This window comes from Schistocerca nitens, chromosome 8 (assembly GCF_023898315.1).
Source record: "Schistocerca nitens isolate TAMUIC-IGC-003100 chromosome 8, iqSchNite1.1, whole genome shotgun sequence".
NCBI classification, from domain to species: domain Eukaryota; kingdom Metazoa; phylum Arthropoda; class Insecta; order Orthoptera; family Acrididae; genus Schistocerca; species Schistocerca nitens.
The window spans coordinates 90,880,020-90,897,479 of NC_064621.1; the positions used below are offsets into that span (position 1 = coordinate 90,880,020).

The 17,460-nt window shown below is 41.9% G+C and overlaps 1 long non-coding RNA gene across 1 annotated transcript; it reads right to left on the reverse strand.

Annotated features, from left to right (window-relative positions):
- Positions 1 to 309: 309 nt before the first annotated feature.
- Positions 310 to 17,165, reverse strand: LOC126198500 (uncharacterized). The gene is made up of 3 exons (XR_007540081.1): positions 17,073 to 17,165; positions 4,569 to 4,668; positions 310 to 414 (listed from the first exon to the last, which is right to left on the reverse strand). It is a non-coding gene; the product is annotated as an uncharacterized LOC126198500 (long non-coding RNA).
- Positions 17,166 to 17,460: the final 295 nt, after the last annotated feature.

Consider the following 17,460-nt stretch of genomic DNA (forward strand, 5'->3'; position numbering starts at 1 on the left):
CTGAGATGAAGACATTGAAGCACGAGAGGAATTCCGCGAGGGGCCGCATGAAATCAGCCATAAACGGTTTCGCTAATCACAACTTTACTATAGTAATTAGATCTGATAAGTAGCTTAACAATTAGCGGCATCTTACAGCTAACTAGTGTGCAGAACAGAACTAAATACTGGCCAAAGACTTCACTTAGCATCGTTTTACGATGTCGCGCAGGATATTCACTGCGGTGTAGCAGTGCTGTTAATTTGCACCTAAGTCATACTTTTACTTCCTTTATTTTGTAAAATGTTATTCGACAGCAAGTTACGTACCTGATCGATGATATTGTGCGCGTACCAGCAATACATGAACACTTCGTATATCATGAACGACATGTACACAGACACCCGTAGAACTGTTCCGATGTTATCGATATTCTGGAACAGAAAAGGTAACCTTTTATCACACGATATCATGAGTGAAACTATAAATGGGTTCCATGATGTTTTGCATGCAGTTTCACACAGATTAATTACATACATAAGAGTATAAGTAAAAAATAGGCCATTATACCTCTGCATATTAAATTGATCTATATCACTTTTTAAAACATTTTTGTCGTTTTCAATTCAGGCGTACTACTTCCATTTTTTATTTTTTTCACCTCTTCCCTTGCATTGTTACACTCTCATGCATATGTACAGGGTTCATGCCTTGTGATCATGTACACACTAAATGCAAGTGCTGTTGAAGGATGTGAAATGAGATTTCTGCCAGTCTTAAGACTGTATTATTAAGGTGACTATTGTAGTCTGATTAGAAGGTGCTGAAATTTGAAATACATCAACGAATCTTCCCAGGGCCAAAATACCTCAAGTACCGCTACGTCTTACCGACACTGCAGTCTCATTTCGAAATGAAGTTCCCTGTTGTAGAATAAGATGTGTGTCACTCTTCAGAAGGCTGATCGATTTACGGCTGTACAACAGTGCATGTTTTTATGACGAGCGACTTTCTAGAATAAAATTTCTGTAGTAGTTCAAGTACTGCCTTTTGTCAAAGATGCAGCCAGTTTTCTAGAAACGTCCAGCCGCAAAACTTCAACTGACGTCGGAGCGAGAGAAGTGTCAAATGCCATTGAAAGCAGTGTGCCAAAATTAGCCTGAGCCAGGAAGAACACGTATTTTCTTACTAATTTCCGATTCCCGTCCTACAACTGAACTGGCTCGGTATAGGAACTTTTCGGTAAACGACGGAACCTCGAATGAACTGAATACACACGGCTCAGTCACAATAACGTGACCACCTGTCAAAAGCGTGAATAAAGCCCTTTCGCAGCACGGATGATCAGAAAGAGAGTCGGTGAGTTTCTGGAACGTACTGACAGACATGTGGACCTAAGCGGACTCTAATGCCGTCTCCAGCTGCGCTAGATTTCGCTGTTGAGTGTCCATGGGGCGACCCGATCCAGGTGGTCCCACAGGTTCCCGATTGGGTATAAATACGGAGAGTTTGGTGGCCAGTGGAGTATGGTAAACTCATACTCGTCCCCTTCGACCCAGGCACATACTCGTCCACTGTGAACTATGACACATGTTGCGTTGTCCTGCCTGTAGATGCCATCGTAGTGAGGAAAAAACAAACTGTATATCGGGGTGGACGTGGTCCCTAAGGGTATATGCATACTTGTCTTCATCCATTGTGCCTTCCACAATGACCACGTGACCCAGGTAATTCCACGAAAACACCCCCAGACCACAACGCTTCTTGCTCCGGTCTGGACCTTTCAGAAGATTGTGACAGGTCCGTATACGCCAGCAGCCATTTGTCCGATGGTGCATAGTGTGAGTCACGTGAAATGTTCACCTGTCACCACTCAGTTGATGTCCATTTTCGATACTGACTTACAAATACCAGCCTTCGTCACCGACGAACAGCAGTCACCTTGGGTTCATGAAGAAGGTGCCTGAAGCGAAAGCCCATACACATATATGTTAGTTGAACGACCATTGAGGAGATATTTCTTGTACCTCGTTAGTTCATCTGGGCAATCAGTTGCTCAATAGCTACACGTCCATTCACAAGAACACATTTCGACAGCCGTCGTTCACCCTTGTCGTCAGTGGTGCACCATATTTACCTCTGTACCAGATTTTGATAGCGCAGTACGGTATGTAGTCTAACCACGGTGGCATAAGAACAGTTTATACATACAGCTGGTTCAGAAATGCTACCAAACTTCTCGCTAAAGCCGGTGATCATGTTCTTTCAGAGGTCACGTAAAACACTCCGTTTTTGCATTACGGCAACGACTGCACTGTTTTCCGCGTCCCCACGACCGTAAACTGCTCGCGCCGCCACATGCTTTCCGTGGTTGGTTATTGCACGTCGATGTCGAACATACCGGGTGGTAACGTTAATATGACTTGACCGTTACTAATATTACTGAAACTTAATGACGTAAAAATACAAGAAGAACTGTAGTGATTACATATGACATACAAGCTTTTATTGAAGGACATGAATAGCCTATTGTCATATCAGCAATCGGTACCAACAGACTGTCAGTTCAGACTCGCAAAAATGCAAAAATATCTCGCTTGCATCATCAGGTCATACTTATTCCATTTCTATGCACGCCATAAATGTAGTTTGTGCCGCTATTTTTGATCGTTTAAACTTGCTCTATAACTTCTGCCATGGTCAGTTATTCTCGAATAAAAAGAGCACAAATTTATAAAGTCAAATATAGATCACACGAGTTCATTTGTTCAATGCTTTGTACGCATCCAAGGCACGCCGTTATCGACAATGGTTCTTAATCAGCCATAATAGATCCAAGGAACAATTTAGCTGCAGAAACGAGCAATGTATATAGGGCGACTTTTCCTTGAGTGTCTGACAGTCGCCTTCACAAATTTCAGGCGAAACTTCATCTTCCGTATATTTTCAGTCCTAAGTATGAGTCAATTATTGACGTTCAGAGCGTTCTGTGTATAGGAGCAGCCTCTGTAAACCCTTCTGTGGCCGTGAAAGGCTGACGCAAGAGGATGTAGAAAGAGGCACGCATCTAGCTAACCACGAGGAAAGGTATGCTGCTCTCGCACGACTCTGTTCGCCATGGAGCGCCGTACGACTAAGCCCATGGAAATACATATTTCCAGAGTAACAACCATCTTTCGCTTTGTTCAGGAGTAAAACATTAGGAGCAATTTGCGAACAATATGCCTTGTATACACGAAACAGCTCCATGGTATTTTCTTAACGCGATCCTTTAACATATGAAATAAAGGGTGACAATTATTGAAATATATAAAATAAATTCGTCATAACTAATGTGCGGTTTGTTTAGGACATACAAACGGCACGGCTGTCCGCGGGCAGGATGGGAATTGGTGTACACATATGCTTCGGTTTAGCGACGAAGCCCACTTTCATTCGCATGGGTTCGTCAAGAAGAAAAACTGACGCATTTGGGGATTGAGAATCCGCATTTCGCGATCGAGAAGTCTCTTCACCCTCAAAGGGTGACTGTGTGGTGAGCAACGTCCAGCCACAGAAAACTCGCTGCGATGTTCCTTGATGGCACGCTGAGTACCGAACGGTTTTGGAAAATGATTTCATCCCCATTATCGAAATCTACCCTGATTTCTACAAGAAGTGATTCATGCAAGACTGTGCTCCACCTCATCGAAGCAGGAGAGTGGTTGATGTCCTGGAGGAACACTTTGGAGACCACATTCTCGCTATGGAATACCCAGAATCCACTGGCATGGGCCTCGATTGGCCGCCATATTCTCCGGATCGGAACTCATGCGCCTCCTTTTTGTGGGGCTATATTAAAGACGAGGTGTACAGCATTGACCCCAAAACCACTGCTGAGCCGAAAACAGCAATTCTGGAGGTCATCGATAGGATCGATCTTCCTACATTTCAGGGTGTCATGCAGAATTTAACTATTCGTCTGCAGCACGTCGTCGCCAATGATGGAAGACGTATCGAACATGGCATAACTTAACGTAGTTTGTAACTAATTTACGATCTTTTTCATATAGTTCAATAACTGTCACATTGAATTTACCTTGCGAGCTTCGAAAAAGTATACGCAGTTTCCTTACATATTTGTTTGCCGAAAAAGTGGTTCGTATCTTTTCGATTCTTTTCGGATTTATTTCTAAATTTCTGTACTCATCGAAAAGTCACGCTGTATACGGTGTCAAAAATGTGTTATTTGAAACTTCTTGGCAGATTCAAACTGTGTGCCGGACCGAGACTCGGACTCGGGACCTTTGCATTTTGCGGGCAAGTTTGGAAGGTAGGAGATGAGGTACTTGCGGAAGTAAGGCTGTGAGGACGGGGCGTGAATTGTGCATGGGTAGCTCAGTTGGTAGAGCACTTGCCCGCGAAAGGCAGAGGTCCCGAGTTCCAGTCCTGGTCCGGCACACAGTTTTAATCTGCCAGGAAGTTTCATATCAGCGCACACTCCGCTGCAGAGTGAAAATCTCATTCTGGAATGTATTATGTGGACCATTACTTCAGGGCATTCATCTTTAATTTTCCAGAAGATAACTTTAAATCTTCAAACACTTACTGTGGCGAACTGAAATAACGTCACACAGATAATAAGAGTGGCGCCCATAACTTGAGTCAGAATCATAGATGTAAGGAGTTCTTCCACGTCTGCAACCAACCTGCAACAGGAAACTAGTAATTTAGAAAGTGCACACTGATTTCACGGTTTTAGACAGAAACTTAATCATTATGTACAAAATGGCAGGCCATCGTAAACATGTGTGCAAAGAATCTCTCAAAGCCACAGCGTCCAGATCATAAGGACGGTAGAAGATCTTAAACGGAGCAGTTTGTTGCCAGGAACCGATCGTTATAAATGAATACCTCAGGTGCTGTGAGATTTTAATAGAGTTATGAACTCGCTAAACGTCGGTTACAAGATAAATCAGCCTAACCTAAAAGCCGTAAATTCAACTAAATACCTAGGTATTAAAATTACGAACAATTTCAATTGGGAGGAACACATAGAAAATGTTGTGGGGAAAGCTAACCAAAGACTGCGTTTTATTGGCAGGACACTTAGAAAATGTAACATACCTGCTAAGGAGACTGCCAACACTACGTTTCTCCGTCCTCTTTTAGAATACTGCTGCGCGGTGTGGGATCCTTACCAGATAGGACCGACGGAGTACCTCGAAAAAGTTCAAAGAAAGACAGCACGTTTTGTATTATGGAGAAATATGGGAGAGAGTGTCACAGAAATGATACAGGATTTGGGCTGGACATCATTAAAGGAAAGGCGTTTTTCGTTGCGACGGAATCTTCTCACGAAATTTCAATCACCAACTTTGTTCCTCCGAATGCGAAAATATTTTGTTGACGCCGACCTACATAGGGAGGAACGATCACCAAGATAAAATAAGAGAAATCAGAGCTCGTACAGAAATATATAGGTGTTCATTATTTCCGCGCGCTATACGACATTGGAATAATAGAGAATTGTGGAAATGGTTCGATGAACCCTCTGCCAGGCACTTAAATGTGATTTGCAGAGTATCGATGTAGATGTAGATGCAGACGCATGTTTGTAAACTGTTTATTTTTCATAAAAGAAAATTTTTCCGGGTCCGTGCTGGTGGCGCTAGCTTGAAAAACAATTCATAATCGGCTGTGATGCGGCAACAGTGAAGTTTACCGTTGTTTACAGTTCATTAGAAGACGCTGAAGATGGAGCATTACTTGTTACAGAAACTTACACACGCGTATTTAACGTATGCTGCTTAAAGACTTAACATCTGAAGAGCCAAACGGAAGAGCAAATAAAAATTTCTCACCAGGCATCATATCTAGTGAAAAAACTTTTCAACAAATAGCTTCGTTGAAGCTGCCAAACCTTCATAGCAAAAATCAGTTCACACAATGGAGCTTGTGGAAATGGTGTTGGATAGTGTGCGAGAAGATCCATCAACAAGCAGTAGTTAGACCCCTGTATCACAACAAACACCAGGGCCTATACCACAAACTCCCCCACCCCCCGCCCCCCGGCATGAACCATGGACCTTGCCGTTGGTGGGGAGGCTTGCGTGCCTCAGAGATACAGATAGCCGTACCGTAGGTGCAACCACGGTGGAGGAGTATCTGTTGAGAGGCCAGACCAACGTGTGGTTCCTGAAGAGGGGCATGAGCCTTTTCAGCAGTTGTTAGGGGAACAGTATGGATGATTAACTGATCTGGCCGTGTAATGTCAACCAAAACGGTCTTGCTATGCTGGTACTGCGAACGGCTAAAACCAAGGGGAAAATAAAGACGTAATTTTTCTAGATGGCATGCAGCTCTACTGTATCGTTAAATGATGATGGCACTCTCTTGAGTAAGACATTCGGAATGTAAAATAGTCCCTCATCCGGGTGGCCGGGGAGGAGTACTCAGGAGGACGTCGTTATCAGGAGAAACAAAACTGGCGTTCCTCGGATCGGAGGGTGGGATGTCAGATTCATTCATCGGGCAGGTGAGTTACAAAATTTACAAAAATAAGTGGATAGGTTAAATTTAGATATAGTGGGAATTAGTGAAGTTCGGTGGCAGGAGGAACAAGACTTTTGGTCAGGTGAATACAAGGTTATAAATACAAAATCAAATAGGGGTAATGCAGGAGTAGGTTTAATAATGAACAAAAAATAGGAACGCGGATAAGCTATTATGAACAGTATAGCGAACGCATTATTGTAGCCAAGATAGTCACGAAGCCCACCCCCCACCACAGTAGCACAAGTTCATATGCCAACTAGCTCCTCAGATGAAGAGGAAACTGAGGAAACATAAGAAATTTTTCAGATAATTAAGGGAGAAGAAAATATAATGCTCATGGGGGCCTGGAATTCGATAGTAGGAGAGAGAAGAGAAGGAAAAGTAGTAGGTGAATACGGACTGGGGGAAAGTAATCAAAGAGGAAACCGCCTGGTAGAATTTTAGGCAGAACATACTTTGATCATACCTAACAATTGATTTACGAATCATGGAACGAGGTTGTATACGTGGAGGAGACCTGGAGACACAAGACGGTTTTGGACTCTGAAAACAATTTACTGGTTAAGAACTTCAGATTAAAGTACCAGAAATTCCAAAAAGCATGAATTTACGAAGATAGGAGTGGGTAATCTGAAACAACCAGAGGTTGTAGAGAGTTTCAGAGGCAGCATTAGGGAACGATTGGCATGAAAAGCGGAAAGGAATACAGTGGAAGAAGGATCGGTACCTTTGAGGGATGAAATGGTGAACGCAACAAAGGATCAAGTAGGTAAAAAGACGAGGGCTAGTAAACATTCTTGTGTAACAAAGGAGATATTGAATTTAATTGATAAAAGGAGAAAATATAAAATTCTGTAAATGAAGCGGGCGAAAGGGAGTACAAACGTCTAAAAAGTGAGATCGATAGGAAGTGCAAAATGGCTAAGCAAAACGGCTAGGTGACAAATGTAAAGATGTAGAAGTAGAGATCACTAGGGATAAGACAGATGCTGCCCACAGGAAAATTAAAGAGACCTTTGGTGAAAAGAGAACCACTTCTACGAACATCAAGAGCTCAGATGGAAAACCAGTCCTAAGCAAAGAAGGGATAGCAGCAACGTAGAAGGGGTATATAGAGGAACTATACAAGGATGAAGTTCTTGAAGGCATATTATGGAAATGGAAGAGGACGTAGATGAAGATGAGATGGGAGATATGATAATGTGCGAAGAATTTCACATAGCTCTGAATGACGTACGTCGAAACAAGTCCCTTGGAGTAGCTACTGATAGCCTTGGGGGAGCCAGCCACGACAAAACTCTACCATCTTGTGAGCAAGATGTATGAGACAGGCAAAATATCCTCAGACTTCAAGAATAATATAACAACGCCAATTCCAAAGAAAGCAGGTGCTGGCAGGCGTGGAAATTACTAAATAATCAGTTTAATGACCACGGTTGCAAAATACTAACACGAATCCTATACAGAAGAATGGAAAACCTGGGGGAAGCCAACCTCGGGGCTGACCAGTTTGGATTATGGAGAAATGTAGGAAAACGCGAGGCAATACTGGCCCTACGATATCTCATAAGAGGTAGGTTAAGGAAACACTAATCCACACTTGTAGCATTTGTAGGCTTAGAGAAAGCTTTTGACAGTGTTGGCTACAATGTTTTCTTTCAAATTCTAAAGCTGGCAGGGGTGAGCGAAAAGCTATTTACAATTTGTACAGGAACCAGCCGGTAGTTACAACAGTTAAGGGCACGAAACGGAAACAGTGGATGAGAAGGGATTGGAGACAGGGTTATAGAACATCCCCAATGTTATTCAGTCTGTATATTGAGCAAGCAATAAAGGAAACAAAAGAAAAATTTGGTGTAGGAATTAAAGTCCAGAGAGAAGAAGTAAAAACTTTGCGGTTTGTCAATGACACTGTAATTCTGTCAGAGATGACAAAGAACTTGGTAGAGCAGATGAACGGAATGCACAGTGTCTTGAAAGGAAGATATAATATGAGCATCAACAAAAGCAATACGAGGATAATGGAATGTAGTCGAGCTAAATCAGCTGACGCTGAGAGAATTAGATCAGAAAATGAGATACTTAAAGTTGTAGATGAGTTTTGCTATTTGGGAAGCAAAATAACTGTTGATGGTCGAAGTAGGGAGAATATAAAATGTAGACTGCCAATAGCAAGAAAGGCGTTTCTGAAGAAGAGAAATTTGTCATCGTCGAGTATAGATCTAACAGTCAGGTAGTCCTTTCTGAAAGTGTTTGTATGGAGTGTAGTCATGTATGGAAATGAAACGTGGACGATAAACGGTTTAGCCAAGGAGATTGGTTCAAATGGCTCTGAGCACTATGGGACTCAACATCTGAGGTTATCAGTCCCTTAGAACTTAGAACTACTTAAACCTAACTAACCTAAGGACATGACACACATCCATGCCCGAGGCAGGATTCGAACCTGCGAGCGAAGCGGTCGGGCGGTTCCAGACTGTAGCGCCTAGAACCACTCGGCCACTCCGGCCGGCGCCAAGGAGAGAATAGAAGTTTTTGAAATGTGGTGCTACAGAAGAATGCTGGGTATTAGATGGGTCCATCACGTGACTAAAGAGGAGGTACTGAATGAAATTGGGGAGAAGAGAAATTTGTGGTACAGCCTGAGTAGAAGAAGGGATCGGTTGGTAGGGCACATTCTCTAGCATCAAGAGATCACCAGTTTAGTACTGGAGGTAAGTGTGGGGTACAATAACAGTAGATGGAATTCAAGGACTGAATACAGTAAGCAGATCAGAAGGATGTAGGTTGCAGTAGTTACTCGGAGATAAAGGAGCTTGCACAGGATAGAGCAATGCAGAGATCTGCATGAAACTAGTCTTTGGACTGAAGACCACAGCAACAACAACGTCACAAACACCGTATGCTAACAAAGGATCAGATGATTTTGAAGCCGGAACTCATTTCTTCGCATATATTGTAATGTAAAGTATGTATCAAACCCTGTAGTTGTCGCTTTAAATAGCTGTTATGATGTTAAGTGGTGTAGGTCTGTACTTCGGTGGAGGTGTACGTTTTGTATTAACATCACTATTTAGGTAAAAATATATTATTATGTACTCCATACTCAAAACAGACTCAGTACTATACATTAATTGCTTGCAGTCCCATAGAGTTTTCTAACCCCACGCAGGTAGTTTTAAAAAATTGTAATTGTGATTTTTAATAGTTATTAAAATAATCGCAAGATTTAAAATAAACAACTTGGGGCTTGCGAAACCTAATCATTAGAATGTGAACTATTTATTCTTCAATTATTTATTACATGTGCCCCACGTTTTTCTTTATAAATCTTACAATTGTTTCACAGGTATTAAATATTCACAGTTGCAGATTTTCAGAACTATCTACGTGGGGTAAGAGATCTGTATGGGACTAATAGAAATTAATTTACAGTTTTCAGTATGATATCCAAACGTTGTATAAAACTTCAGTTTTATTTAAATACTTATTTTCTAATTTTTAGTCTTCTCTCTATGAAATTTACAATTACGTTATTTATTGAGTTTCTTTGTAATGAATATCTTCTGCATAAATCGTTACTATAGGATAAAGCGCAATTAGTATAATAATTATGTTAAGTGTAGTACTGTAGTGAGCCCTTTTAAGTCATGAAAGATGTGTGACAAGTGATGAAAGATGTGTAAGGAGAAAGCAAAGAGAGAATGGTAAGAAACGAAGTACGAAGAAATGAGTTCAAAAATGAATTTGAGATGAAATTGTTAAGCTAGCGCAAATATGGGAGATGGTTAGGTAGGGCAAATACGACAAATAGTTAGGGCAATGGACCTAATTAAGTGAACTTATAAGAACGTATGAAATATGTGACAGAAAGAAGCAAAGAGATAAAGTAAACAGTGATATTGGTTGGAAGTTTGATGAAATTACGGATAAAATGATTGAAAGGTGCACAAACTGAAGGATGAAATAGAATTAGAGAGCATGCTAATTACTGGCTGTATTAAGTATAATAATAGACTGATGTTTGACAGACTGCATAAAGCATTCTTTGATGTGAACCTTGGTTACTTCCTAATCCATGTTTTTTTTTTCTAATTATATGCTTGTGTTCTCCTTACCTCTGTGTATGACCACTATCCTCATATGTTTATTTCTTGTGTTTAACCACTATCGTTATTTGTCTCTTTCTACCTTACTCCCTATAGCTTTGTGTATTTTTACTGATGTTACTTATAAAAATTTGTCCTGATAAATTTAGAATTTTCTGTTGGTCATTCAGTATGTGTACGATAATTGTTTCTTACATGATTTATATATCTGATGTTTTTGTAATTCATAATTGTAAAACCATGATGCCATTTTCTCTTACTTCTTTTAGACATAGATATCTGTTCTTACTATTATACTACATGTGTAAAATCTTATTACTCCTGTCATGATATTGGTAGTCGTATATTGCAAATGTAACAGATTTTAAGTGATTGACAGTTCACCACAAATGATCGAGATTTGCCAGGACAGAAGACATATATCTACTGATTATATGCTGAAATATTCTCTGCCAACGAAATAAGCTGACATTTATGAGGTACTCTTCAGTACTAAAAGATAATTTTGGGGTTACCAATGGATCTAGTCTGCTTCAAGCAGACACTACTGCGTATTTTACTGTTTGTTTATGTGTGGGGTTGTCAGGTGAGACCTGTGCTTAGTCTCTCTTAGTCTTCTTCGAGATAGCTCCCCACAACATTGACATTATTGCAACAGGCTAAAGAAAGTTTGGTCATCTTCCACCTACTTCCATCGTGAAAATTACTATTGCCATATGTTACTGTGCATCAGAAATGTAGGCCTTGTGTGATATAGAGACTAATCTACTTCCCATGTGCTCCAAAAAACAGTGTTGATCACCAAAACAATTTCAATACAACTTTCAAAATAGCCCTGTGCGAAACGTTCTCATAGACATAATGAAATACAATAACCTAGCTGTGGTGAAATCTGTTCATTAATTCATTCACTTTTCTTATATTTTGTCAATATTGTCTTTTACTTATAGTTCTTTAACTCACATTCTATTCGTATTTGTAACACGTTCTGTATGTTCCTATCCTCAATGTTTTGAAGTTTTCCGTGTTTTCTGAAATGGTCCTCATACGAAACTCTGCTTGGGGCAGGTTGAGGGTATGTAAGGTGGGCATGTCATTTTGATTTCGTAATTTATCAATGTGCACATCAGAGAGAGAGCAAGTTATGTTACCGTTAAACAATCTTTGATTTATTCTGGCACCGTCTTTGCCTCTGCACAGTCTCATATGAAGGGCTTATTTCAATAGTGGTACAAGTCCATTACCTCCACTTTTCTGGCTATAATGCTTCTGAAATTAATGAGCCAAGCAAACAGAAAGAAAGGTTCATCGCTAGCATGAAGCCTTATGCTTTAATATTTCTGGTCTCTCAACTGCGGATTTTTCAGCGCCCATTTAACTTTAGGACTCTATATCTAAATGTGAACACAAATTGACTAGCACCACTATTGAAATAAGCCCTTCATACATTCTTAGTTTATGTGTGGTATGTATTATGTATGAAGATCATGCGAAGCTTTACTCTTTATTTTTTAATACACACTTCATTCTAAAATCGTTGCCATGGAATACCATTCTTAGGATTAGTTACTCTCCCCATCATATTGTCTAATGAAGATTTATCATTACACATTAAAACATTTCACGATGTGGTATGCAGCTGTTTGAATATCGTTGGGGATTTTATTTTAAAAAATATATAAATCTAGCTTACACACTGCCTGCTTGCTGTTTGTAGTTTTGACAAATCTGCAACAATGTTGTCAAAACGCGTTGTAAGTGGAAGTTTTCATCAGAGCCAAATAATTGTTTTACTTCATTTGCGCATTTAATATAAAGACAAGTTGTATTCAGACCAATTACAGTTCAATTCAGATTAGGTTCTGCTTAGTCAAAGGTGAGCATACGAGTCTAAGTTGGATAATACTTTGTGGGAACATACTTTTTGCAAAATGTAGATTTTTTGTAGAATGAAATTTAATTCTGGGCTAAATTTCATACAGAAACATTTAGTGCAGGGCTTACAACTTTATTCTGGTAGCTCCACCCTTGCATGCATATGACACATGTATTGCACACATCTCTTTCTCCCCCCATCTCCGTCCGTCTCCCCCTCTGCGCTCTCTCTACCCATCTCCGCCTCGCCCTCTCTCTGCTTACCTACGCCACCACATGTATGAAAGTCGTCTCAATACTACCTGTACACTACACCAGTCGTAAAGACTAGCCTAGAAGTCACGCAGCACCATCAATTTTCTACCCCCACCCAATTCCCTACAGAACAGACTGCAAAAAAGACTTACTATTGTATTGCCATCCAGTTCAGAGTTCCGTTTAAAATTTAAAATTTCTAGGTCACAGAAAAATGAGTTTAAAATCAATTACAAAATTTGTACCCCAACAAGAAAGCGAGTTAATAAAAGCGTGGAAAATGTTATATATTAATATCTGACTACCAGCCCTTTTCTGGAAGCAGTCACATTAAGAAGCTCTACCTCCAGTAGCATGACCACAAATTTACTCCATCTGAACCTGCAAAGACAGCTCTGCAGGGAAAGGGTAGCTGTTGTATTGGAGGGGTTACTGCAGGGGTAGCCGCATATCGACAACTGTAAGCTCTGTTCAAATGCATATCTTGCGTAATTTGTAAGCTACAGCTGGTGATAATGAATACTGTGGTATTAACATGTTTTGTCTACAAGCTATAATTGTGCACATATACTGTGGGGGCGAAAATCATGGGATAGCGATATGCACTGTATACAGATGGCGAAAGTATCGCGCACACAAGTTATAAAGGGACAGTGCACAGTGCACAGGCGATTCATGTAAAAGGTTTTCGACGTGATTACTGCTGTACTGTAGGAATTAACAGACTTTGAACACTGATTGTAGTTGGAGCTAGATGCATGGGACATTCACTTTCGAAAATCGCCAGGAAATTCAATATTCCGAGATCCACATGGTCAAGAGTGTGCCAAGGATACAAAATATCTTGCACTATCTCTCACAACGGATAATGCAGTGGCTTAAGAGACTTTCTTATTGACCGAGAGCAGCGGCGTTTACGTAGAATTGTCAGTAGTAATAATAAGCGTCTCTGCGTGAAATAACCACAGAACTCAATGTGGGACGTACGGCGAACGCATCCGTTAGGAAAGTGCGGAGATATTGGGCCTTAATGGGGTATGATAGGAGACGAACGACGTGGGTACCTTTGCTTACAGCACGGTATCGCCTGCAGCGCGTCTCCTGGAGTCGTGATCATATCGCTGGGACCCTAGACAACTGAGAACCGTGTCCCGGAGAGATGAGCCACGATTTCAGCTGGTAAGAGCTGAGGGTAGGGTCCGAGTGTGGCGTAGACCCCACGAATCCATAGACCCAAGTTGTCAACAAGGCAGCGTGCCTGTTGGTGGCGGATTCATAATGGTGTGGGCTGTGTTTACATGGAGTGAACTGGGCCCTCTGGTCCAACTGAGCCCATCATTGGCTGGAAATGGTTATATTTGGCTAGTTGGAGACAATTTGCAGCCTTTCAGAAACTTCATGTGCCCAAACGATGGTGGGAATGGATCTTAATGCGCTATGTCACTGGGCCACAACTGTTCGCGGTTGGTTTGAAGCACATTCTGGACGATCCAAACAAATCATTTGGCAACCAGATCGCCTGACATGAATCACCTATCGAATATTTATGGGACATTGCTGAGAGGTCAATTTGCGTACAAAATCCTGCACCAGAAACGCCTTCGCAGTCATCAGTGGCTATAGTGGCTGCATCTCTAAGTATTTCTGCAGGAAACTGAATTCAAATGAGAGTGTGGCATTGCTGGCTGGGAGACCCTGTCAAAGGAAGTTCGGCCGCCAAGTGCAAGTCTTATTTCAGTCGACGCCACACTGGGTGACTTGCATTCCGATGATGAGGTTGAAATGATTATGAAGTCAACACAACTCTCAGTTCACGAGCGGAGAAAATCTCCATCCCAGCTGGGAATCGAACCCGGGCCCGCTGCATGGGAGGCAAGCACGTAACCACATCTACATCTACATGATCACTCTGCTATTCACATTTAAGTGCTTGGCAGAGGGTTCATCGATCCACAACAATACTATCTCTCTACCATTCCACTCCCGCGCGGGAAAAACGAACACCTAAACCTTTCTGTTCGAGCTCTGATTTCTCTTATTTTATTTTGATGATCATTCCTACTTATGTAGGTTCGGCTCAACAAAATATTTTCGCATTCGGAAGAGAAAGTTGGTGACTGAAATTTCGTAAATAGATCTCGCCGCGACGAAAAACGTCTTTGCTTTAATAACTTCCATCCCAACTCGCGTATCAAATCTGCCACACTCTCTCCCCTATTACGTGATAATATAAAACGAGCTGCCCCTTTTTGCACCCTTTCGATGTCCACCGTCAATCCCACCTGGTAAGGATCCCACACCGCGCAGCAATATTCTAACAGAGGACGAACGAGTGCAGCGTAAGCTGTCTCTTTAGTGGACTTGTTGCATCTTCTAAGTGTCCTGCCAATGAAACGCAACCTTTGGCTCGCCTTCCCCACAATATTATCTGTGTGGTCTTTCCAACTGAAGTTGTTCGTAATTTTAACACCCAGGTACTAAGTTGAATTGACAGCCTTGAGAATTTTATTATTTATCGAGTAATCGAATTCCAACGGATTTCTTTTGGAACTCATGTGGATCACCTCACACTTTTCGTTATTTAGCGTCAACTGCCACCTGCCACACCATACAGCAATCTTTTCTAACTCGCTTTGCAACTGATACTGGTCTTCGGATGACCTTACTAGACGGTAAATTACAGCATCATCTGCGAACAACCTAAGAGAACTGCTCAGATTGTCACCCAGGTCATTTATATAGGTCAGGAACAGCAGAGGCCCCGGACGCTTCCCTGGGGAACACCTGATATCACTTCAGTTTTACTCGATGATTTGCCGTCTATTACTACGAACTGCGACCTTCCTGACAGGAAATTTCGAATCCAGTCGCACAACTGAGACGATACCCCATAGGCCCGCAGCTTGATTAGAAGTCGCTTGTGAGGAACGGTGTCAAAAGCTTTCCGGAAATCTAGAAATACGGAATCAACTTGAGATCCCCTGTCAATAGCGGCCATTACTTTGTGCGAATAAAGAGCTAGCTGCGTTGCACGAGAACGATGTTTTCTGAAACCATGCTGCTTACGTATCAATAGATCGTTCCCTTCGAGATGATTCATAATGTTTGAATACAGTATATGCTCCAAAACCCTACTGCAAACCGACGTCAATGAAATAGGTATGTAGTTCGATGGATTACTCCTACTACCCTTCTTAAACACTCGTGCGACCTGCGCAATTTTCCAATCTGTAGGTACAGATCTATCGGTGTGCGAGCGATTGTATATGATTGCTAAGTACGGAGCTATTTTGTATCAGCGTAATCTGAAAGGAACCTAATCGGTATACAATCTGGACCTGAAGACTTGCCCGTATCAAGCGATTTGAGGTGCTTCGCAACCCCTAAGGTATCTACTTCTAAGATACTCATGCTGGCAGCTGTTCGTGTTTCAAATTCTGGAATATTCCATTCGTCTTCCCTGGTGAAGGAATTTCGGAAAACTACGTTCAATAACTCCGCTTTAGCGGCACAGTCGTCGGTAACAGTACCATCGGCACTGCGCAGCGAAGGTATTGACTGCGTCTTGCCGCTTGTGTACTTTACATACGACCAGAATTTCTTCGGATTTTCTACCAAATTTCGAGACAGTGTTTTGTTGTGAAACCTATTAAAGGCATCTCGCATTGAAGTCCGTACCAAATTTCGCGCGTCTGTAAATTTTATACAGTCTTCGGGATTTCGCCTTCTTCTGAACTTCGCATGCTTTTTCCGTTGCCTCTGCAACAGCGTTCGGACCTGTTTTGTGTACCATGGGGGATCAGTTCCATCTCTTACCAATTTATGAGGTATGAATCTCTCAATTGCTGTTGCTACTATATCTTTGAATTTGAGCCACATCTCGTCTACATTTGCATAGTCAGTTCGGAAGGAATGGAAATTGTCTCTTAGGAAGGCTTCTAGTGACACTTTATCCGCTTTTTTAAATAAACACAGCTAAGCAAGTGGACATTTCTGCAGGTGACTTCCAACGACTCGACGATTCCATGCCACGTCGAGTAGCTGCAATAGCCGGGCATTTTACACGATATTAGGAAGCCACCTGAGTGTATAGATGTTCAAAGTACATAGCATCCCACTAGAGTCCCAAAAAAGATATAGACGCATAGAGAAAAGATGAAACTTCTCTCTGGAACAAAGGAGTACACTCCCGATCTTTCAGTTCAAGAATGTGTTTGCGCCAGCTTTGTAAGTTTCTGACCTTGAGCACTTGAGGATCACCATGTTTACTCCGATTACGAAATACCAATGTATGATAAGCGGCTAAGTTAACTCACTGTATGACATCCTGGTGGTGTCGAATACAGTCGCGCAGTTCTTTGTAAAACTTCTTCCTCCTCCACGTCTCCGGGCTGTTTTCTTGACCTGATATTGGGTAGCTTACAGAGGTACTCGTACCAGAGCTGTAGATGTCCGCCCGGTAACTGTTACTGGCGCTGACTGACTTGCCGAGTCTGCCAAATACGACGTTCAGCACCTCGAGCTGCGCAGAGGCGTGTACCATGATGCTGACGATGAGCATGTCGACGCCCACCGTGGTGAAGTAGCTGTACTGCATGCTGAAGAACTGCAGCGCCGTCAGACACTCGAAGAGCGGGCTGTCGGTGTCGGCGGCCGTGTAGCGCGCGGCGGCTGGCAGGTTCCTGTGGGACGACCCCGCACCCA